The sequence below is a fragment of the Panthera leo genome, chromosome B1 (assembly GCF_018350215.1).
Source record: "Panthera leo isolate Ple1 chromosome B1, P.leo_Ple1_pat1.1, whole genome shotgun sequence".
Classification (NCBI taxonomy): Eukaryota; Metazoa; Chordata; class Mammalia; order Carnivora; family Felidae; genus Panthera; species Panthera leo.
Genome location: NC_056682.1, coordinates 128801406 through 128826905, shown reverse-complemented (window position 1 = coordinate 128826905; position 25500 = coordinate 128801406). Strand labels below are relative to the sequence as shown.

The 25500-nt window shown below is 34.3% G+C and overlaps 1 pseudogene; it reads right to left on the bottom strand.

The window, feature by feature from the left end:
* Positions 1-958: 958 nt before the first annotated feature.
* On the bottom strand, positions 959-23706 carry LOC122218461 (annotated as a pseudogene).
* Positions 23707-25500: the final 1794 nt, after the last annotated feature.

Here is a 25500-nt window from a genome sequence, read left to right as displayed (position 1 = left end):
TTTTGTTCATCATTTATTAAGGAAATCCTCATTAAAGTTGATTATAAACATCCTAATTCTATTTATTTATTTATTTACTTATTTATTATTTATTTATTTAGTGTGTGCACATTTAGTTTTATTGTAACAAAGCAATGTGTACACTTTTAATGTTTAAAACTGAGCCTCCTTCCTTTCCAGTGAAACTAAATTTAAAAATAAACAGGAACAAAATTACAAGAGAATGTCAATTCCCAATAAGATCCTACAGGTTCTGCTGATCCTCCCATCGAGTGGCAGGGCTCAACTCATCATTAGGAGAGAATGTTATTTTAAAAGTGCCATCTTCAGCTGCAAGGATGTCCATTAAACATCACAATTAAACATGCCAAAGGAGAAGCCATGTTGTCAAAATGCCCACTTAACCCACCCAAACATCTCAAACCCACCCTTTGCTGACCTTCTATAAACCCATTTTTTTCGTTTTTTTTTTTTTTCCAACAAGAGAAATCAGACAGATAGATACATGTTGGTAAATGTTAACTGTCCATATTCACATAGAGACACAGTGTAATTTCTGAGCCCAATATACAAAGAAGGGGAGGAAAAAGCTAGAATTCTATGCCCTACTACACAGGGGCCTAACACCCTCCAGCTTCCAGCAGAGGTAGGGGAGCAGAAGGTTTTTCTTTTTTCCCACAGAGCACGGTGGTGTTGATTCCATAAAGTTTTTGTTGAGACAGGAAGGGATTAAAATGAATTTGGAACAGAAAGGGGTAGAGATTCTTTTCCCACTGTATCCTGCTCAAGACATTTCTCCCCAAAATAAGTTGAGAACCATGGTATAAAGGGAGAGAAAAGAGACTTGAAAAACAGGGTGAATGAGCACAAGAGGAGGAGGGGAAAAAAAAAAGACTGCAAGTTGCTCCCAGGAACTGGAGAAAATTAAAAAGGAAGCTTGGAATCCATCAGTGTTCCATTAGTCATCTTCTCCTTCATCCTCTTCTCCTTCCTCCCCCTCATCATCATCTTCATCTTCAGCTTCATCCTCATCTCCTTCTTCATCAATATCTTCCAATCCTTCTTCTTCTTCATCATCATCATCTTCTTCTTCTCGTTCCCCTTCATCATCCATATAGGGAACCAGGTAGTACTGTAACGGATTTGGCCAAATATCACCTTTGATGACCTCTCCTAACTCATCTGCACCCACATCAGAATGGTCAGTAAACCAGGTGAGGAAGCTCTCTGGTTCCTCACGCTGTCTCTTCCTGTTGGCCTTATTCTATGTTTGACTTGAACGTTTGTCAGATCCTTTCCAGATTTCCATTTGATTTCAGTGGACTTTGAAGATAGATCATCACTCTCATTCCTACGATATTCTTTGGAGAGAACTTTATTTTCAAAGTGAGGGTTTTCATCAAAATAAAAATCTATTCTGTAACCTGATTTAACATCTTCAAATTCTGTCACTTCAACTCTTGTCAAATAATGCAGCGCCTCTTCATCCTCCTCCCAAGCAGTAAAAGCACTTGTGGATGGTTCACAAATGTTGTTACCCCAAAATTTGGGATTTGGGCGATCAATTCCGACCTCTTCTGAAAAAATGGTTGGCAGAGTTGGTTATATTTCTGTTTTACCTTCAAAATCTCCCCACTGGCTTGTTCATTAAGTCTGTCTATTTCATTTTGTACTTCATCAATATGTTCAACTGCTTCCTTCTGTTCTTTTTCTCCTGTTGTCAAGTGCTGAGAGGTGGACGTCTCTTCTGGCTTGGGGCAGCAGGCAGTCTCGGCTTCTTCGTTTGAGGTGGGAGCGAAGACTGGCGTTTGGGTACATGCCGTGAGGGAAGTCCACAAAACCCGGGCAGACGCCGTTCTGGAAGAAGCTCTGATTACTCTATTTTTATTTATTTTTAAAGCTTTTATTTTTTTAAGTTATCTCTGTACTCAGTGTGGTGCTCAAATTCACAACCCCAAGATCAAGAGGCACATGCTGTACCTACTGAGCCACCCAGGCATCCCTAAACATCCTAATTTTAAACCTATAGTTTTTTGCTAATAAATTATTTTTTTCTTTAGATGCCAAAGTGTTTTTTTAAAGATAGATGTATAGTTTTAATGGATACATCTAAATCAATTGGTGATATTTTCATTTTCAAGTAAATATGTTTTTTCCTGGTTTCAAGAACTCTTTTCTTATCAAAGCTGGTACAATCTCTGTTCCAGTATAATCAAGTCTTTAAAATACCAATCTGGGCTTTTCCTGAATTCTATGGCACATAAAAATAGAGGAAAAATCTAGAAATGTTTCTGGGGATATTTAAATACTCAAATGCCTTTATCTTTTTATTAAAAAGCACATAAATATTCAATAAGCAATCTCAAAAGAGTGGAATTAAAATATATCTAACGTTATAGGGCACTTGGGTGGCTCAGTCATTAAGTGTCGGACTTCAGCTCAGGTCATGATCTCACAGTTTATGAGTCTGAGCCCTGAGTAGGCCTCTGTGTTGACAGTGTAAAGCCTGGAGACTGCTTCAGATCCTTTTCTCTCTCTCTCTCTCAAAAATAAATAAACGTTAAAAAAACATTTTAATGTATCCAATGTTAGATTGTTCTAACAAGAATTGTTAGAATTCTTGTTAAGAAGGATCTTAGAATTTAAACAATTAACTCCAAATTCACTGATACTCTTTGTGTAACAAAATATGTCTTTATAAATTAATACTTAGGAGAGAGGAGTACACAATTTTGTTTTATTATGCATAAGCAATGTTGAAAGTATGAATTATAATCTAACAGGAATTGATATCTCCAAAGTCTTTTTGTCAACCTACCATGAATAAATTTCATCAAGTGAGTATCATTGTGTGTTTGGTAGAGCATTGGGCCCTGAGATAATACTTAATGATTTATTTATAACTGAGATTTTCCTTAAGTTAAATTTTCATTAAGGAAGTGATATATTTTAATAAATTTAAATACAGTGTTTATTTACTAAGCACTGAAAGAAGAACAAAAAAATATGGATTTGTTTTGGTGAGATATTTACCTTAACAGAAATAACTTATATTTTCCAGATGGTAGAAAAATAAATCTGATGTATAAAATATTATTTATAAATCTATATATTCAAATATAAACAATGGTATCATAATTATTAAAATGATAAATATATAGGTCTTTAAAATATTTAATATTTAATTTGTTAAACATATAGATTTAAAATTGCAAACTAAATTGTATAGGAGTAAACAATCTTAAGTATTAAATCAGTCGTTTATTAACCACTGGTTGAAACTATAATTAGAAGCATTCTTATGTGTAATTTAGCTGTGTTTTGAGATAACACAGTACAACAACTAGATATCACTTTCATCAAAATATTTTTCAATTTTCTTTTAGGAGAGAAAAAATAAATTATTGCTAATAGAAAATTAATACTGAGATTGATAATAGGTGAATTATGTAGCAGAAAAAAACATTTCAAATGACTTAATAAAATTGTTTCTTATCTGAAGTAACTGGAAACCTAGGCAATCAACCAATAGAGCTATCGAACACCTGTTTCTTTCATCTGTGCTGTTCTATTTTCCCTGTTATCCCAAGGCTGGTAACACACATGGTAGAGAGATGACTACCTGTGAAAGTGTTTTTGTTTTGCTGTGTTGTTTTTTCTTTTTGTATCTAATGGGAATGATGAAGAGAAATAAGAGAAAACATGTTCTCTAAAATAAACTCTAAATTCTTCCTTTCAAGTTTATGAGACCAAGTTCAGTCACATGACCATTTCTGGACTAATACCAGCTGCTAGAGGCAGGACATAAATGGTTACTTTAGCGTTTCTTTTACTGCTGTTACTACGGCATACTTCTAAGTTTTTTACCGTCTCCCCTCCTTACAATGCATTTATTCCTTGAATCTATGTTTACATAGAATGTAACAGGGTTTTGCTTTCAAATCCAATCTGACAATCTCTACCTTTTGATAGCTGGTGTTAAAAATTGTACATTTAAGTGGTTATTGATACAGCTGGACTAAAATGCATCAATTTCCCATGTGTTTCCAATTTGTTTCTTATGTTTTTTTCTTCTATTTTTCCTCTTTCATTTTTTTTCTTCTTTTTTTGTTTCCCATTTTATCAGTGCTGGTCACTCAAGCTATAATTGTTTTTTTTTCCCTTTTCGTGGTTTATAGTTTATAAAATCCATACTTATCACAATTGTTTTTTATATCACTTCATGTATACTACATGAACTTTCCAAGAATGTACTTAAATTTTTCTCCCCATGGTATTTATGCTATTATTTGTCATACATTTTGGGACATAGGTACACTATGTTCCTTCAAAGAATTTTAAAGTTTTAGCACTTACATTTAGGACATTTAACCATTTAAAGTTTTTTTTGTTTTGTTTTGTTTTGTTTTGTTTGTTTTTTTTTATGTGGTAGGAGGTAGGTATTCAAATTCATTTTTGTTGATGTCGCTATCCAATCCTCCCAACACCATTTCCCTTATCAAATGACTTCCAACCCTTGTCAGTAATCAATTGACCATAATATATAAGCTTATTTCTGGACTCTCAATTCCATCCCATTGATCTATATGGTTATTTTTATTATTTATTGGGAAGTGTGGCTCTTCCAACTTTGTTCTTCTTTATCAAGATTATTTTAGGATTATTTCTCTGCATTTCCATCTGAACTTTAGAATCAGCATGTCAATTTCTGAGAAAGGGTAGTTTTAATTTTTTATAGAATTGAAGAAAGTCTGTAGACAGATTTGGGGGGTATTACCATCTTAACAATATTAAAACTCCCAATCCAAGAACATGGATGTTTTCCCCACTTATTTATTATTTATCTTTTTAACAATGCTTTGTAGATTTCAATATACACTTGCAATTATTTTTGCAAATTAATCTCTGGTATTTTGTTCCTTTAGATCTGTTATAAATGGGATTTTGTAAATTTAATTCTCAGATTTTTCATTACATCTCTAGAGAAATACAAATGATTTTTGGCTATTAATCTTGTATTCTTCAGCATTGCTGGGATCCTTTAATAGTTCTCATAAAGTCTTTATTCCCTTTATACTTTTAAGATTTTGTTTTTGACTTTCAATATTTTCACCGTGATGTCTATAGGTGTGAATCTGTTTAATTTAGTCTACTTGGAGTTAATTAAGCTTTTTGTTTTTTTTTTAATTTTTTGTTTTCAACGTTTTTTATTTATTTTTGGGACAGAGAGAGACAGAGCATGAACGGGGGAGGGGCAGAGAGAGAGGGAGACACAGAATCAGAAACAGGCTCCAGGCTCCGAGCCATCAGCCCAGAGCCTGACGCGGGGCTCGAACTCACGGACCGCGAGATCGTGACCTGGCTGAAGTCGGACGCTTAACCGACTGCGCCACCCAGGCGCCCCTAATTAAGCTTTTTGAATGTATAGATTAGTATTATTCATCTTATTTGGGAAGTTTTTAGCCATTATTTCTTCAAATATTTTTCTGCTCCATTTTCTCTCCCTTCTCATTATGAGTATTCCACTTATGCTTATAATGGTGTGTTTAATGGTGTCTTATAATTCTCTGAGGCTCTGTTCAGTTTTCCTTATTCTTTTTTTTCTGTTCTTTTGACTACATAATCTCTAATTACTTCCCTTCAATTTTGCTGATTTTTTCTTCCACCACTTCAAATCTACCATTCAGCTCCTCTAGTATATGTTTCATTTCAGTAATTTTGTATTAACCTCTAGAATTTCCATTTGGCACCTTTTTTTAAATAATTCCCATCACTTTATTGATATCCTGTATTTGATTCTTTCAGCATAGCTTCTTTAGTTTCTAACACATGGTTAAGGTGGTTGTCTTGAAGTGATTTTCCTTTACCTGATCTAGGTACACCTATCAATATTACATGCGATTCCATAACATCTCCAGCCTGCTTATATGGAAAGCCTGATTTGTGACATTAAAAATCATGTTAAATCCAGAAAATATCTCACAGCAATTTTCTTCAGTAGTTAAGATACTTCCTTTCAACATTTGCACAATGGTTGAAACTTTCTTTGAATCTGAAGTACAGGCTGATTTCTTCTTCTGCCCAATTCTGTGTCCTTCCCTTCCTTTGAAAGCATTAATCCTCAGAGCATCTTCTAATAAAGATCTTGCAGACCAATCTCTGCTCAAAGTCTGTTCCTGAGAAACACAACCTGCAAATATTTGTCTGTTGTATAAAATTTTCAAAAACATAAAGTTGTAGAGAAGAAAGTAAAAATAATCCATATAATTGCCCATTCAGTTATTAAGTATACATTACATGTACCTTTAATAATTTTTCTGAGGTGCTTTTATAGTTACCTATACCACAAAAATATGATGGTACTATATATTTTGTTTTGCAACCTGCATTTTTATTTAACATATTGTGATTATCTCCTCGAACTTTAATTAATTTGAACTCCTACGAGCTGTTTCTGAAAATACTTCCTTTACTTTATCAACATTAACACTGTGCATTACCAATAAAAATATTTACAATCTTGGCAAGAAAATAATATTTATTATTTTTATTACATTTTTAACATGCATGTTTTGATAGGTATACCCAAAAAGGAATACATCTTATTTCCAGAGTTTTCTTTATCATTTATATTGTCACTATTTCTTTCCCTTGTATAAAACTCTAGTAATGACTGAGCTGCATAAAAAGTTCAACTCATTACCTCATTCAACGTCCTATAAATATAGCCCACGTGATTCAGTAGATTCCCCTACTGAGAACATGACTGTGACATTAAAAAGCATGTTGGATATTTGGAGAAAATATCTTGCTGCAATATTAATTGCATTGCATTTAACAAAATACAACATTCATTCTAATGAAAACTCTCCGATACATGGGCACATCCTCATCTCATAAAGGGAAGCTAGGGAAAAGCTACAGGGTTCTTTCTTTAATATCCTTCATTGTGAAAAAGTGAATAGTTTCCCTCCTAAATTCAGGAACAAAGAAGGAATAACTGCTGTCAACACTTTACTAACATTGTATTTATACTTCTGGGCAGTGCAGTAAATAAGAAAACATAAAGCACATCGATTTTGGAAACGAAGAAGTAAATTCTACTTGTTTGAAAATGGAATGATCATCTATGGAAAGAATTCTATGGAACATGTTAAAAACTATTAGAAATACTGTTACTAATTTTGCATACAATGTAATATACAGTAACAATTGCATTTCTATGTACTAACAAAAAAGTCAAAAATGAAAAATAATACATTTTAAAAGAGCGTTAACATTTTGGAATAATTAAAGGTAAAAAATGACCAAAGTTGTAAAAAATATATACAGTAAAATCTATAAATCAAATCTAAAGAAATTGAAGACAGGGACCTAAATACATTGAGAGATAGGCAGCTTTAATGCAACAACATAGATAAAAGGTCAGTTCTGCCTAAATTGACTTATAGGTTTAGTGTAATCCCAGTCAGAATCCCAGTAGGCTTTGTAGATACTGACAAGCTGACTTATTACAAAGGTAGTCATCAAGAGAGTGAACACTGTGTTAAAAATGGACAAATAGAGCAGTGGAACACAACATTAAATCAACCAACAGACCTATACATTATTTTTGACAAAGCTCAAAGGCAATTCTTTGGAGAAAAGTAACAATTTCAGCAAATATATACAAACAAATTTTGATCCATACTTCTCCCTGTATAGAAGTCTTAACTCAAATTGGATCATAGATCTATGTGTAAAACTAAAAACGTAAAATTTTGAGAAAAATACATGGGAGAAAAATCTCTTGAGTTGGACAATATTTTTTAGATACCAAAAGTATGATCCACGAAATAAATAAATAAATAAATAAATAATTAGATTTCATCAAAATTAAGCTGCAGGAAAAACACTAAGAAAATGAAAACAAGTTCAAGTCACACACTGGACAAGCTATAAGCCATTTAAATATGTACAAAAGATCTGAAGGCACACATAATGAAAGAAGATACATGGATTACAAACAAGCAAATAAAATATGTTCAACACCATTAGTCATTAGAAAAATACCATTTAAGGGGTTCCTGGGTGGCTCAGTCAGTTAAATGTCCAACTCTTGGTTTTAGTTCAGGTCAGGATCTCATGACTTCACGGGTTCATGGGTTTGAGCACCTGCTCTGACAGTGTGGAGCCTGCTTGTGATTCTCTCTCTCCCTCTCTCTCTTCCCCTCCCCCCCTCACGCTGTCTTTCAAAATAAATAAATATACTTAAAATAAAATAAAAAATAAATAAATAAATAAAAATAAAAAATACCATTTAAAATGACAATGAAATACCACTACGTACCTAGTGGAATGATTCTATAATAGAACCACTCCACTGCTAGGAAGAATGTAAAATGGCACAATATTTTGCAAACAGTTTGGGAGTTTCCCAAACTTTATAGGTACTAATCATTTTACTTCAAGGCATTTTCCAAAATAAATGAAAGCATATGTCCATAGAAATATTTTTTACATGAAACAGCTTTATTTTTAATAATTTCAAATTGCTAACAATAGCCAAAATATCCATGAACAGGTGAACAGACAAGCAAGTGATGGTATATTCGTACAATGGAATACTGCTCAGCAATAAAATGGAGTGGCCTATTAATATATTCAGCAGCATAAATGACTCTCCAAATAATTATGCTGAGTAAAAGTAGCCAGACAATAAGGAGTAGGTATTTTGTTCCATTTATATAAAATGTTATATATTTTATTCAAACTAATATTCAGTATTCAAATATTCAATAATATTCAAACTAATCAATATTAAGAGAAAGCAGGTCAATGGTTGTCTGGTGAAGGGTATGGGTTATAGAAGGATGAGAGGAAGAGATTAGAAAAGAGGACTTTTGGATGTAATAGTTATGTTCATGATCTTAATCGTGGTGATGGCTTCAAGGCACATATGTATATAAGAACTAATCAAATTGTGTAATTTAAACATTTACAGTGATTTTATAGCAATTATACTTCAAATTTTGCTTTAACTTTGCATAATACAATCCATGAATTAAATGTTACCTATATTACTTATATACTATAGTTATTTAAAATATATAGGTTTTATATTACTATAGAATAAAGAAATTAATCTGTACAAATACAGAATTAGCCATTAATTATCTCTCTTTAATAGCATAATGAACCAGTAGGAAAAAATTAAGACAATAGTGATAGACAGGAGTTAAAGCACTTGAAATAGCATGTCATTTGCAGAGAAACATGCATATCAAGCACTAATGTATATTACTGTGTGCTGATACATGAATGAATAATTAGTGTATTTTAACTACATATGGTGTTGGAGGTCACCAATGGCCTTTATTAAAAATCAATATTTCATGCACCTGCATGATATTCTGAATATATATTAATAAGCCTAGAAAAGTGCCTGGCACAATGTAGACACTCAGTAAATATTTGTTGCAGAAGTACTGCTTGAAGCCTTTAAAAATCACCTTGAAATGTATTAATTCTTAAAATGTAATACTTTAATGCCAATTAGAAGTAACATTTTTACATAGGTGAACTATTTAAAAGATGCATCTTGGGTTACCTATAATAGATTATTTCTTCCTTTTCTAAAAACATAAGATTTCTCATTCTCCCAACCAGAGCTTGTCTCATTAATTTTCCCTTGAGTCTGAGTAGTGTTTAGTGATGCTATCTTGACTGCCTCCCTGGGTACCCTATTAGACTGCTTCATTGACCTCATGACTAAGAATTTCTTCATCTTATCTAGTTTAAGTATTCTCTCTTCATGTTTCGGACCATTACTTCTTGTCTTACCATCTTTAACTATCTTGAGTAATTCATCCCCTCGGGAATTTTAGCTACCCATAAATATAATAAAAAGAAAAAGCCATATCTCACTGGATGACAGTTTGTGAAAATTGAGACAACTCTATTCTAGTGATAGCAGTACTCTAGGGCATGCAGAGAGCACTGGTGAAGGAAAAAAATATCCCTGGTGTGCTGACTTGAGGCAAGGTCACTAAATTTTATATGCATAGATCCCTGAAGCTACTCTTCATTTACCAAACAGATAATTTTTAATTTTTAATTAAACAATTTTTAATTATGGCTTTTATGATATCTATTTTCCCTTTGAACTATGCCCATATGTAGTGCTGCTTCTCTCTAAATGATGATTAGAAAAAGAAGAGAGGTTGAGGGATGTCAGAGTGAATTTTATTGTAAGTAACTAAATATTATCATTTTGTGGCAACTTCTTTATAGATCTTATTTTTGATTTTTCAAAGGATTCTTTTTGTTTTGTTTTGTTTTGTTTTTTGTCAATCTTAGTAAATTCAAGTCCATATGATTTAAAATAATGACCCACTGGAAAATATTTTGGTTTGGGAAGTAGAATTTAAGAAACAAAATAAAGGAGCAAAGGGAAAAAAAAAGAGAGAGAGAGAGACAGAGGCAAATCAAGAAATGGATCTCAACTATTGAGAACAAACTAATGTTTACCACAGGGGAAGTAGGTCAGAGGATGGGTTAAATCGGTGATGGGGATTAAGGAGTGCACTTGTAATGAGCACCGGGTGTTGTATGGAAGGGTTGAATCACTATCTTGTACACCTGAAGCTAATATTATACTGCTTGCTAACTAGCTTGAATTTAGATAAAAACCTTTTTCAAAAAGTTTCAGTGGACTGTAAACTCTTTTGAAAATTTCCCAAATATGAAAGCTTAAAAATATACTATGTGTGCTGAAACCAACATACATATATTTCCTAGCATACATTATTTGTCCCTGGCAGGGTAGACTTTATCTAAACTATCTTGCTCATCAAGTTTCACTTCAAGTTTCTTTCCACATGGTATAAAGCAATCCAAACTATAGTGTCAGAAATTCTACACAATTTTGATCTGTTCCCTGCCTTTTAAGACCCACTTTCAAATCTCCCAGCACAGGTCCTCATTCTATAAACACTTTTCTCTAATTTCTTGTTATATATTTATTTAATTAGTTTTTATAAATCATGACATTTAAAATATATTTGTGGGAGAGAGAGAAAGCACAGTGGTAAAAGGGTGAAGAGAGAGGGAGACAGGATCCCAAGTGGGCTCCATGCTAACAGCAGACAGCCAATGCAGGGCTGGAACTCACCAAATGCGAGATCATGACTTGAGCCAAAGTTGTATGCTAAGCTGACTGAGCCACCCAGATGCCCCTCTGATCTCTTCTTTCTGAGACTCTTTTAAGATCATCGAAACAATATTTGTCATTAATACAGTAAGTCCACTACACTTAGTTTTGCTTGATTACCAGGTTTTTCTTTTTTTATTATTTAAAAAAATTTTTAACATTTATTTATTTTTTTGAGAGAGAGACAGAATGTGAGCAGGAGATGGGCAGAGAGAGAGCGGGGAGACACAGAATCTGAAGCAGGCTCCAGGCTCTGAGCTTTCAGCACAGAGCCTGACACGGGGCTCAAACCCATGGACCACAAATTCATGACCTGAGCCAAAGTCAGTGGCTTAACCAACTGAGCCACCCAGGTGCCCCCTTTACCAGGTTTTTCTCACGGCCATGTAAAGTGTTGACAGGTGACATTTACATACCACACAGTCATCTAATAATCACTCTGATTTTTAGATATTGAAACAATGTAAAATACTTTATGACAGTTTGAACAGAAGATTACACACTTTCACTGGTAATAGTTTTTTGATGTTCATGATACAATTTTGTGTCCTGTTGTAGGTTGAGTTATGTCCCCACCAAAGATATGTCTAAATCCTAATCATTGGTACCTGTGAATGTGACCTCACTTATAAATAGGAACTTTGTAGATATAATCAAGTTAAGATAAAATTACACTGCAACAGAATGGGCTCTCATCTAATAACTGGTATCTGCATGAGAAGATATTCTGCCTCAAGACTGACATATGAACTCCTACATGAGTTTCTGGTCTGTCAACATACCCTAAAGATCTAGCACTTACCAATTGCTACAATCACAAAGGCCTGTCGCTTAAAGTCTCTTCATGGATGGATGGACAAATGGATGGATGGATGGATGGATGGATGGATGGATGGATGGAGATAAATGATACAGAACTATATATAGACATAAATAAATATATAGCTATAGACACAGGGACAAATATAGATAGATATATAGATACAGATATATTGATACAGATATAATCTCCTATTTGTTCTGTTTCTCTGGAGAACCTTAATACATATTTTGTCACTGGGAAGTGGAATACTACTCGAACAAATACTTCAAAATGTGTAATTGGATTTGGAATTGGGTAATTGGTAGAAGCTGGTAGAGTTTTGAGGCACATTACAGAAAAAGTATAGCTTGCCTTAAAAGGATTGCTGGTAAAAATATGGACATTAAAATAGATTCTGGTGAAGAATCAGAAAGAGAGGAGAGCTATAGAGAAGCTTTTATCTTAAAGAATATATATGTATGTATGTGTGTATATTTATATTATATATAAAATAAAGAACAGAATGGTGCTAGAAATATTAAAGATGTTTCTTGTGAGTCTCAGATGAAAACAAAGGACAGGTAATGGGCACTGAAGGAATAGGGATCCTTTTGATAAATTTGCAGAAGCTGGCAGAATTGTGCTCTACTGTTCAATAAAATTGAACATTTACCTTAGGAGATTTCCAAGTAAAGTGTGAAAAGTGCCACCTGGTTTGTCTTTGAGGCTCCTTAGGGCTTCCAGAAGGAAATAGCAACCCCAACAATGTCATGATTTTGAATTTATAGCATCCAAAATTGAAAGAGTAAATTACCATTCCCCTTTTGTGGTAATTTGTTACAACAGCCCTAGGAAGTTAATACATGGCCCATATAGTAAGTTTTAGAGATAGTCTCCTTGTAAATCATGAATCTTAAAGGAAGAGTTAGAAGGGAGAGATGACATGGAGTAGAGCATGGGTATAGTCCATTGAAAGAAAAAAAATGATAAATTAGACTTTATTAAAATGAACAACTTCTGCTCTGTAAAAGTACACTGTTAAAAATATCGACAAGTCACATACTTGGAGAAAAATACTGTACTTGCTAAACACATATCTGATAAAGAACTTGTGTCCAAAATATACAGAGGACTTTTAAACTCAATAGTAAGAAAATAAATACATCAATTAATAAATAAGCAAGAGATCCTGACACCTAACTGAAGAATATATGCAGGTGGCAAATAAATATCTGAAACACCTCAACATATGTTATTTGACAATTGCAAATCAAACAATGAGGTATCAATATACACGTTAGAATGGCTAAAAGTTTTTTTTTTAAATGTACAAACTCTACTAAATGTTGGTGGGGATGTAAAGCAACAGGGAACTTTCTTTTTTTTTTTAATTTTTTTTAACGTTTATTTATTTTTGAGACAGAGAGAGACAGAGCATGAACAGGGGAGGGTCAGAGAGAGAGAGGGAGACACAGAATCTGAAACAGGCTCCGGGCTCTGAGCTGTCAGCACAGAGCCCGACGCGGGACTCGAACTCACGGACCGTGAGATCATGACCTGAGCCGAAGTCGGCCGCCTAGCCGACTGAGCCACCCAGGCGCCCCGGGAACTTTCATTAATAATTGTTGAGAATGCTAAATTGTTTAGCCATGTTAAAGGGCAGTTCAGTAGTTTCTTACAAAGCTACGCATAGCTTTTTCAGCAATTGTGCTCAAGGTATTTCCCTAAATTAATGACAATGCACACACACACACACACACACACACACACCCCAGACATTATTTCATAGTTGCCCCAAACTGAAAGCGGCCAAGTTTTCCTTCCATTGATTAATGGGAGACAAAAATTTGGGTACATCTCAACAATAGAATACTTCTCAGCACTAAAAAATAAGTGAGTCTCAAGCCACAAAACACATGGAGAAAAGTTACATGCAAACATTAAATGAAAGAAGTCAGTCTGAAAAGACTATTTCTAAATGATTCAAACTACATTAGAAAAGGCAAATGCTATGTAGAAAGTATAAAAACCCAGTATTTTCCAGGGATATCAGGGGACAGGAGATGGGGTAAATAGATGGAGTACTGGAGGTTTTAGAGCAGTGAAAATACTGTTTGATACTGTAATATGAATACATAACATTACACATATGTTAGAGCTCAGAACTTTATAATGCAAAGAATGAACCTTAACAAAAATTATGAATTTTAGTTAACACTAATGAATCAATACTGGTCCATTAATTATAATGAATAATGCCACATGTTAATAGTAGGGGAAATTGCAGGAGAGAAGGGAGAGCCTATGGGAACTATACACTCAATTTTTCTATAAATCTAAAATTCATCTAAAATATTGATTACTTTAGGGTTGGAGCTTGGGAAGATGGTGGAGTAGGAGGACCCCGAGCTCACTTATATGTCATGCATATCTAAGTCAATAAACTGGAGAATGATTCAAAGAGTGATAGAACAAACTCTACCACTAAATATAGAGTAGAAGTGTCAGGTTCTGGTGAACAGGGGACACCGCACTGTAGTGCACTCCAGGACCTCTTCGTCATAAAGCCACTACATTCAAGAGTAAAAAAACACAGCTGTCACAGAAACAGACACAGAGAGGCAGAGAAAATGAGGAGTCAGACAAATCTGTCCCAAATGAAAGAACAGGATAGGACCAGAGACAGAGATCTAAGCAAAATGTTATAAGTAACATGCCTGGTTGAGAATTTAAAGCAATGATCCTAAGGATACTCATTGCACTTGAGAAAAGAGTAGAAGACATGAATGAGACACAACACAGATATAAGGAATAACAGCAGAGATAAAGGGTTCAATAAATGAAACATGCTTGATAAAATGAACAGCAGGGTGGAAGAAGTACAGGGATACATTAGTGACATAGAAGACAGAGTAATGGAGAGTAGTCAAGCTGAACAAGACAGAGAGAGAGAGAGAGAAAAGAGTTATACAAAATGAAAATAGACCTAGGGAACTCAGTGACTCCATCAAACATAATAACATTTCTATTACAGGAATCCCAGAAGAAGGAGAGAGAGAAAAGAGGGCAGAAAATTTATCTGAAGAAATAACAGCTGAAAACTTCCCTAATGTGGGGAAAGACACAGATTTCAAATACAGGAGGCATAGAGAACTCCCATCAAAATCAACAAAAGCAGATCCACACCAGGATATATTATAATACTGGAAAAATATAGTGATAAAAAAGTCTTAAAAGCAGAAAGACAAAAGTCAGTAACTTACAAGGGAAAATCTATAAGGCTAGCAGATTTTTCAACAAACACTTTGCAAGCCAGAAGGGGGTGGCATGATATACTCTAAGTGCTGAATGGGAAAATTCTGCAACCAAGAATACTCTATACACCAAGGCTATCATTCAGAATAAGAAAGATAAAGAGTTTCCAGACAAACAAAAACTAGGAGTTCATGACCACTGAATCAGCCTAGTATGATATACTAAAGAGGACTCTTTGAGTGGAAAGCAGAGACCAAAGGTGACAGTTTAGAAGTAGGAAAAACAAAAGTAGTCAAATGAGTATTCCTGTAAAAAAATCAGCTAAGGAAATTACAAAAAAAAAAAAGATATAAAATATGATAACATATACCTAAAACATGGGGAGAAGAGGAGAAAACAATGGGTTCACACTTAAAAGACAATCAATATATATAGACTCCTATTTGCAGAAGAGGTTATATACCAACATGATGGTAACCATATATCAGAAACCACTGTAAATAGGCAAAGAATAAAAACAAATAAATCCAAATATATCATTAAAAAAAGCAAAAAAACATAAAAGGGAGAAAGAGAAGAATGATATCAGAGGAAATCTTCAGTAACAACCACAAAACAAGTAATACAATGGCAATAAAAACCTATCTATTAATAATTACTTTGAATGTAAATGGACTAAATGCTCTGATCAATAGACATAGGTGACAGAATAGATTCAAAAAAATCTATATGCTGCCTATAAGATCCTCTTTTTAGACCTACAAACACCTGCATATTGAAAATGAGAGGATGGAGAAACATCTTTCAGGTAAATGGACATAAAAGAAAACCAGAGGAGCAATACTTATATTGGAAAAATACACTTTAAAACAAAAACTGTAACAAGAGACAAAGAAAGACACTATATAGTAATAAGGAGATAATCCAACAGGAAGATATAATAATTGTAAATATTTATTGCCACAAGAACAGACACTCAGATCAATGGAACAGAGTAGAGAACCCAGAAATGGACCCACAAATGTATGGCCAACTAATCTTTGACAAAGCAGGAAAGAATATCCAATGGAATAAAGACAGTCTCTTTGGCAAGTGGTGCTGGGAAAACTGGACAGTGACATGCAGAAAAATGAACCTGGGCCACTTTCTAACACCATACACAAAAATAAACTCAAAATGGATGAAAGACCTCAATATAAGACACAAAGCCATCAAAATCCTCAAGGAGAAAGCAGGCAAAAACCTCTTTGATCTTGCCCGCAGCAACTTCTTACTCAACATGTTTCCAGAGACAAGGGAAACCAAAGCAAAAATGTACTTGGAAGTTATCAAAATAAAAAGCTTCTGCACAGCAAAGGAAACAATCAGCAAAACTAAAAGACAACCGACAGAATGGGAGAAGATATTTGCAAATGACATATTAGATAAAGGCTTAGTATCTAAAATCTATAAAGAACTTATCAAACTCAACATCCAAAAAACAAATAATCCAGTGAAGAAATGGGCAAAAGACATGAATAGACACTTCTCCAAGGAAGATATTCAGATGGCCAGCTGACACATGAAAAAATGCCAACATCACTCATCATCAGGGAAATACAAATCAAAACCACAATGAGATATCACCTTACACCTGTCAGAATGGCTAACATTAACAACTCAGGCAACAACAGATGTTGGCTAAGATGTGGAGAAAGAGGATCTCGTTTGCATTGTTTGTGGCAATGCAAGCTGGTGCAGCCACTCTGGAAAACAGTGTGGAGGTTCTTCAAAAAAGTAAAAATAGAACCACCCTATGACCCAGAAGTTGCACTACTAGGCATTTACCCATGGGATACAGGTGTGCTGTTTCGAAGGGACACATGCACCCCCATGTTTATAGCAGAACTATCAACAATAGCCAAAGTATGGAAAGAGCCCAAATGTCCATCGATGGATGAATGGATAAAGAAGATGTGGTATACATATATACAATGGAGTATTACTCGGCAATCAAAAAGAATGAAATCTTGCCATTTGCAACTACGTGCATGGAACTGGAGGGTATTATGCTAAGTGAAATTAGTTAGAGAAAGACAAAAATCACATGACTTCACTCATATGAGTACTTTAAGAGACAAAACAGATGAACATAAGGGAAGGGAAACAAAAATAATATAAAAACAGGGAGGGGGACAAAACAGAAGAGACTCATAAATATGGAGAACAAACTGAGGGTTACAGGAGGGGTTATGGGAGGGGGGGTGGGCTAAATTGGTAAGGAGCATTAAGGAATCTACTCCTGAAATCATTGTTTCACTATATGCTAACTCATTTGCATGCAAATTTTTAAAAATGAAAAATAAAATTAAAATAATAATAATAATAATTGTAATATTTATGCACCCAACATAGAAGCACTCAAACTAATAAAATTGTTCCTAACAAACATAAATGAACTAACTGAAAGTAATACAATAATAGTAGGGGACTTAACACCCACTCACATCAATGGATACATTATCTAAACAGAAAATAAACAAGGAAACAATGGCTTTGAATGACACACTGGAACAGATTGATTTAACAGGTATATGCAGAATATTCCACCCTAAAAGAGCAGAATGCACATTTATTTCAAGTGCACATGGAACATTCTCCAGAATAGATCATGTATTAGGCCACAAAATAGGTCTCAACAAATTCAAGATGGTCAAAATCATACCATGTGTATTTTTTACCACAATGCTAAGAAACTAGAAGTCATCAACAACAACAGCAACAACAACAACAACAAATCTTGAAACTAGAAGTCACACACACACATACACACACACACACACACACACACCTGGAAATACCACACATACATAGGGGCTAAATAACATGTTAACAAACAGTGGATCAGTCATCCAGGAAATAAAAGAAGAAACAAAAGCATACATGGAAACAAATGAAAACACAATGGTCAAAACCTCTGGGATGCAGCAAAAGTGGTTCTAAGAGGTAGGTTTATATCAACACAAGTCTACCTCAAAAAACAAGAAAAATCTCAAATAAACCACCTAACCTTACACCTACAGGAGCTAGAATAAGAGCAACAAACAAAACCTTAAAAACTAGTATAAAGAAGGAAATAATAAAGATTAGAGCAAAAATAAGATATAGAAAATTTTAAAAAAGAATAAAACAGATCAATGAAACCAGGAACGGCTTCTCTGACAAATATCAATTAAACTGATAAGCCTCAAGAAAAAAAGAGAAAGGACTCAAATAAAATCACAGTGAGAGAGCAGAAATAACAACCAACCTCACAGAAATACAAATAATCATAAAAGAATATTATGAAAAACTGTATGCCAATAAATTTTACAACTTGGAAGAAATGGATAAATTCCTAGAAACATATAAATTAACAAAACTGAAACAGGAAGAAATAGAAAATTTGAACACACTGATAGCCAGCACAGAAATTAAATCAGTAATCAAAAAATCCAGGAGCAGATGGTTTGACAGGGAAACTCTACCAAAGATGTAAAGAAGAGTTAGTACCTATTCTTCTCAAACTGTTACAAAAATAGAAATGTAAGGAAAACTTCAAAATTCATTCTGAGGCCAGCATTACCTTGATACCAAAACCATATAAGGAGAGAACAAAAGGCCAAGATCCCTGAAGGATATGGATGCAAAAATTCTCAACAAACTACTAGCAAACCAAATCCAACAATACATTTAAAAAATCATTCACCATGATCAAGTGGGTTTTATTCCTATGTAGCAAGGAAGGTCAACATTCACAAATCAATCAACATGATACATCATACTAATAAGAAAGAATAAGAACCATGTGATCATTTCAACAGACACAGAAAAAGTATTTGAAAAACTACAACATCCATTCATGATGCAAACGCAAAGCAAAGTAGTTTTAGAGGGAATATACCTGAACATAATAAAGGCAGTATATGAAAAGTAAATAAATAAAACACAGCTAACATCATTCATAATGGGGAAAAACAGAGTATTTCCCCTAAGGTCAGGAATAAGACAAGGATGTCCACTCTGACCCCTTTTTTTCAACATGGCCCTTGAAGTCCTAGCCACAGCATGACGGCAAAAAGAAATAGAAGGAATCCAAATCAATAAGGAAGAAGTATAACTTTCACTATTTGCAGGTGACATGGCACTATATATAGAAAACCTGCAAGACTCCACCAAAACAGCCAGAACTGATAACTTCAGTAAAGTCACAGGATACAAAATCAATCTACAGAAATCTACTGCATTTCTATACACCAATAATAAATAAGTAGAAAAAAATAAACAATCCCCTGCACAACTGCACACAAAAGAGTAAGATACCTAGGAATAAACCCAACCAAAGAGATGAAAGAACTATACTCTGGAAACCATAAAGCACTAATGAAAGAAATTGAAGACTACACAAAGAAATGGAAAGACATTCCATGCTCATGGGTTGGAAGAAGAAATATTGTTAAAATGTCTATATTACCCAAAGCAATCTATACTTTTATTGCAGTCCCTATCAAAGTATCACCAGAATTTTTTACAGAACTAGAACAAATAATCCTAAAAATTGTATGGAACCACAAGAGACCCCAAGTACCCAAATCAATTTTGAAAAATGAAAGTTGGAGACAGTTACATTACAAAGCTATAGTAATCAAAAAAGTATAATACTGAAAAAAAAAATAGACCTAGGTCAGTGAAATAGGATGGAAAACCCAGAAATAAGCCCACAACTATATGGTCAATTAATCTTCAACAAAGCAGGAAAAAAGATCCAATGGGAGAGAAACAGTTTTTTTGACAAATGATGTTGGGAAAACTAGACAACAACATGCAAAAAATGAAACTGGACCACATTTACACCATACACAAAAATAAAGTAAGAATGGATAAAAGACCTAAATGTGAGACCTGTACCATAAAAATTCTAGAAGAGAGAACAGGCAATAGTGTCTCTGATATCAGCTGTAGCAACTTGTTTCTAGATATGTCTCCTGAGACAAGGGAAATGGAAGCAAAAATTAGCTATTGGGATTCCATCAAAATAAAATCTGTAGAGTGAAGGAAACAAGCCACAAAACTAAAAGGCAACCTACAGAATGGTAGAAGATATTTGCAAATGACATGTCTAATAAAGGGTTAGTGTCCAACATATATAAAGAACTTATCAAACTCAACACCCTAAAACAATCCAATTAAAAAATGGGCAGAGGACAGAAAAAGACATTTTTCCAAAGACATGCAGATGGCCAACAGACACATGAAAATGTAGTCACTATCACTTATCATCAGGGAAATACAAATGAAAACTACAATGAGATATCACCTCACACCTATCAGAATGGTTAAAATAAAAAACACAAGAAACAACACGTCTTGGCAAGGATGTGGAGAAAAAGGAATCCTCTTGTACTGTTTGTGGGAATAGTAGCCACTATGATGTAGTGGCAGATGTAGCCACTCTGGAAAACATGGAGGTTCCTCAAAAAAAAGTTGTAAATGTAAGTACCTTATGACCCAGCAATCCTACTACTGGGTATTTACCCAATGAATACAAAAACACTAATCAAAGAGATACACGGACTGCTATGTTTTATAGCAGCATTATTTACAATAGCCAAGATATGGAGCAGCCCAAGTGTCCATCAACTGATGAATGGATAAAGATGTGTGTGTGTGTGTGTGTGTGTGTGTGTGTGTGTGTGTGTGTGTATATATATATATATATATATATATATATATATATATATATATACCTACAAAGGAATATTATTCAGCCATAAAAAAGAATGAAATCCTGTCATTTACAATGACATGGATGGAGCTAGAGAGTATTATGCTAAGCAAAATAAGTCAGTCTGAGAAAGACAAATGGCATACAGTTTCACTCATATATGGAATTTAAGAAACAAAACAAATTAACAAATGGAAAAATAAGAAAGAGAGAGACAAATCAAGAAATAGATTCTTAATTATAGAGAACAATCTGATAGTCACCAGAGAGGAGGGGGATAAGGGGAGGGGCTAAATAGGTAATGGCAATTAAACAGTACATTTGTCCTGACGAGAACAGGGTGATATATCGAAGTACTGAATCACTATGTTGCACAACTGAAAGTAATATAATACTTTATGATATCTAACTGGAATTAAAATAAAAACTAAACTAAACTAAAATGTAAAATATTTATTAATTTTAAAAAATCTCTAAATGCTTACATAGAATGACAGAATTATAGTGACTCAGTTTCTATCCCTTGTTTTTATAATCACTTTATTTTGAATTTCCCACTTACACACACACACACACACACACACACACATACACACACACACACAAATCTAGGTCTGGGAATAGGGGTCAGGGAGGATTACATAACTGATTCCTCAGAGTAATTCTTTATGTAGAATACAATGTTTACCAAAAGATAAGTAATACAGCTGTATTTGTTTGAAATATACATGCACAAACCAATATATATATATAATAGACATGTATATATATAATATTTATATATGTATAAAAGATATATATATATATATATATGCATACATAAAACTCAGAGATAAGTACAGCATTTGTTTTAATTAGACCTTAGAACACAAATGATTTTGGCTTTTTTGTGAATGAGTATTTTATTACTGAAAATGTTTAGAATGGCTGGTGGTAATAAAAAGCAGACATACTTTTAATTGGGTTTTTATTGTTTTCAAATTCTCTACAGACAATACTACAACCCCTTCCCTTTGTTTTCCACTACTTTAGTTGAATCTCTCTAATAGCTGCAAATTGTTCTTAGACTGACCAAAAAAGTAAATAAACAAATGAAGGAAAACATCAATTTCATCACTTTTAAATAATCTCTTAAGAAAGTCAAAGGAATTTCAACTAAGATTTTCCTCTTTCACGTAGCTTTCCACTTTTAGGAACTGATTGGCTAGGAGCTAGAACTAATTGATAGATTTAGCAGTGTAAATTTCATTGCTAGAGGCAGCTCTTGGGGAATATGCGACTGTGTAAATAGAGTACTTGATTAAGTTGTAGAGCCCCAGGGAGCAGCCTGGACTCTGGTTATGTAAATATAACAGATGGCTAAGCAAATGCTCTGCTGTACTAAGACTAGGTTTATTGTAGTAATCTATGTTTATATAGAAGATTTAAGAGGCAGGCTATGCAACTTTTTGAGACCAAACCAGTATCGTTCTGTCATGAAAATTATTTTAGAATGGGTTGTAATTTTTTCAAGTTAACATCCTCTAGATAAAATTACACTGTTTAACTGTTCCCAATCATTTTGTTATGCTTTTTGTGTTTTAAAAAGTGTTATTTCATGAAGAATAGTGTAAAATAATGGCTCAGACCCAATTTGTTGAGAGTTATGCCACTTAATCAATTACAGAATTGATAAACAATTTCCATTGATAAAGAAGTTTGTGAATGAATACTCTTTGAAACTCAGCCACTATTTGTCAACCAGAGCACTGTGCACTGGTTACCAGTCTCAGGGAAGATTACAAACCCTTCTGTCCACTGCACAGGTATCGGAGTGGCCAAGGAAAACACAATGCAGTCAAGAACTGGATGGAACAAAGTTTCACTCACATAAGAAAGAAAAAGAGTAAGATCATTTCCAAGGGTGTGAGTCAATCTCTCATGATTAGCCCCCATATGGAGTCTGGAATCTAAGGGTGTGTCTGTGGGCCAGTGATTTACATGCAGAATAAAGGAATATTTTATGAGCTTGCAACAGGGAAAGATCTTTGCACATAAGGTAAGAAGCCTGGCAATGACTGTAAGAGCTCTTTATCTCTTGGTAAGGAAGTGACTCAGGCCCAAGACATATTCATACACAGTCAAATGGGGGTCAAAAGACTGCACAACTGCTTTTCTCAATGCTATGTGTGCTCTTATTTAACCTTACCCTCAATGTTCAAGTTAGGTGCAGATATTTCCCACTTGAACTGAGGAAAGCGAAGATAGGAAAAAATGATTTTAAAAAATCATTGGGAGAATTCTGTACACTAAATAGACAACAGAAGAATAAGGACGTACTTGAGGAGCCATGATAAAGACTAGAGATTGGTGTACACGTAAATGCTCCCATTTAAAAGACTTCAAAGTTCAGGGACTCCTGGATGTTTCAGTTGGTTGAGCATCTGACTCTTGATTTCAGCTCAGGTCATGATCCCAGTGTTGTGAGATCAAGCCCCATGTCAGGTGCCACACTCAGCACGGAGCCTGCTTGGGATTTTCTCTCCCTTTCAGTCCCTCTCATGCCTTTTCTCTATCTAAAATAAAAATACATACATACACACATACATAAATAAAAGATTTTAAAATTCAGAAAGTGATCCCTCTCTTTTTCTATCTTTCACTGGACTGAGAAAAGAAAAACAACTAGGAATGAAATGTCATATAAATGTGTTTTTGGTATGACTTACTTGTCATCGTGAATTCAGAATTAGAGGATCACACAGGAAAAATACCTTGCAAGAGGTTTGGAAACAACCTGAATTATATGTAGATGAAGAGAGTATAAATAAGTACCATCCAATAGGGGTGCCTGGGTGGCTCAGTCAGTTGAGCGTCTGACTTCAGCTCAGGTCATGATCTGGCAGTCCAGGAGTTAGAGCCCCACGTTGGGCCCTGTGCTGACAGACTGGAGCCTGGAGCCTGCTTCTGATTCTGTGTCTCCCTCTCTCTCTCTCTGGCCCTCCCCCACTCATGCTCTGTCTCTCTCGCTCTCAAAAATGAGTAAAATGTTAAAAAAAAATTAAGTACCATCCAATAAACAGAATGGAATTCTTAAAACATACCCTAAAACTCAGGCTTTTATTTACTACAGCTTGTAGATGTCAATCACTGCTTAAGCTGGTATCTTTATTAGAAGCAGTACTATCCTGGAAAACGAATTATGTGTCTTAATGTCATTCATTCTAACATATATATTAAGCACTTACTATAGGTAGTCAATGGTTCCAGGCCACTTGAATCTTAGAGTCTAATGTAGTATCCTGCTAGTATACCTTATGAGGAGGTATATCAAGTGCCCCTTTTAAAAACAAAGGTTGTTGGGGCGCCTGGGTGGCTCAGTCGGTTGAGCGTCCGACTTCGGCTCAGGTCATGATCTCACGGTCCGTGAGTTCGAGCCCCGCGTCGGGCTCTGTGCTGATGGCTCAGAGCCTGGAGCCTGTTTCAGATTCTGTGTCTCCCTCTCTCTCTGACCCTCCCCCGTTCATGCTCTGTCTCTCTCTGTCTCCAAAATAAACAAACATTAAAAAAAAATTAAAAAATAAAAAAAAAAAAACAAAAAAAACAGAGGTTGTTAAATTGTCTCCTGGAATTTCAATTCATTGTGTTAGAAAAATCTCAGGAAACCACATTTTTATTCAGCACTTCATGTTACTATTACCAGATGTGTGGAAACCCCGTCTAAGTAACTTACAGATAAAACCAAAAGCATCATTACTTTAACCAGAGGAATCACATTGTGATTATCTGAAAGAAAGCAAGTTAAAAGCAGTATTTTTTAATGTTCTCCTATTGTATTGTCTATAGACAATTACACTGTTTGTTTTTAAATAATCAATTCATTTTAAGATCTTGCAAATTATATTATTCTCCATCTAATCTACTTAAGAGATTCCTGCTGAAACTACTCAAATTTGCCACCTGGTGCTAACATTATGAATGTAACCAAAATCCCAGAATGCTACCCAAGATCATGCCTAAGAGGGCATATAACCTAGAACCTCCTCATAAAAGTTCCAATTCCTACCAAATAACACTATTTTGTATTCTTGGATAGATATAAACAGAATCTACCTAAAAAGAAGTTATCAAGGGCCATATGCTTTGGGGAGGGAGGGAAGACAGCATCTCCACGATTTGCTTCTATAAATAGTGGTTATGCTAGCACAGTTGACGTGAGTGATACACATGTTTGTGCACTCATCTACATATACACACATATATTTGGCACAATTTATTTTCAGTGCTAGCTGCCTGGTCATGAAAAATATGATCTTTTTTTTTTCACTGAAAATTTGGTAAATAATTATTTTACCATGCAGAAAACTTGAGTTTGTGGACATTTTTTCTCTATGACTTTAGAGAAAAGAGAAAATAAAAATAACTAATGATATCTTTAACTATTTTCTAATTTCTGGACAGATCTTTAAGAGACACTTAACATCTTATATGAAGGACATGGCCGAAGGCAATAGATCATGTCTAGTTTTA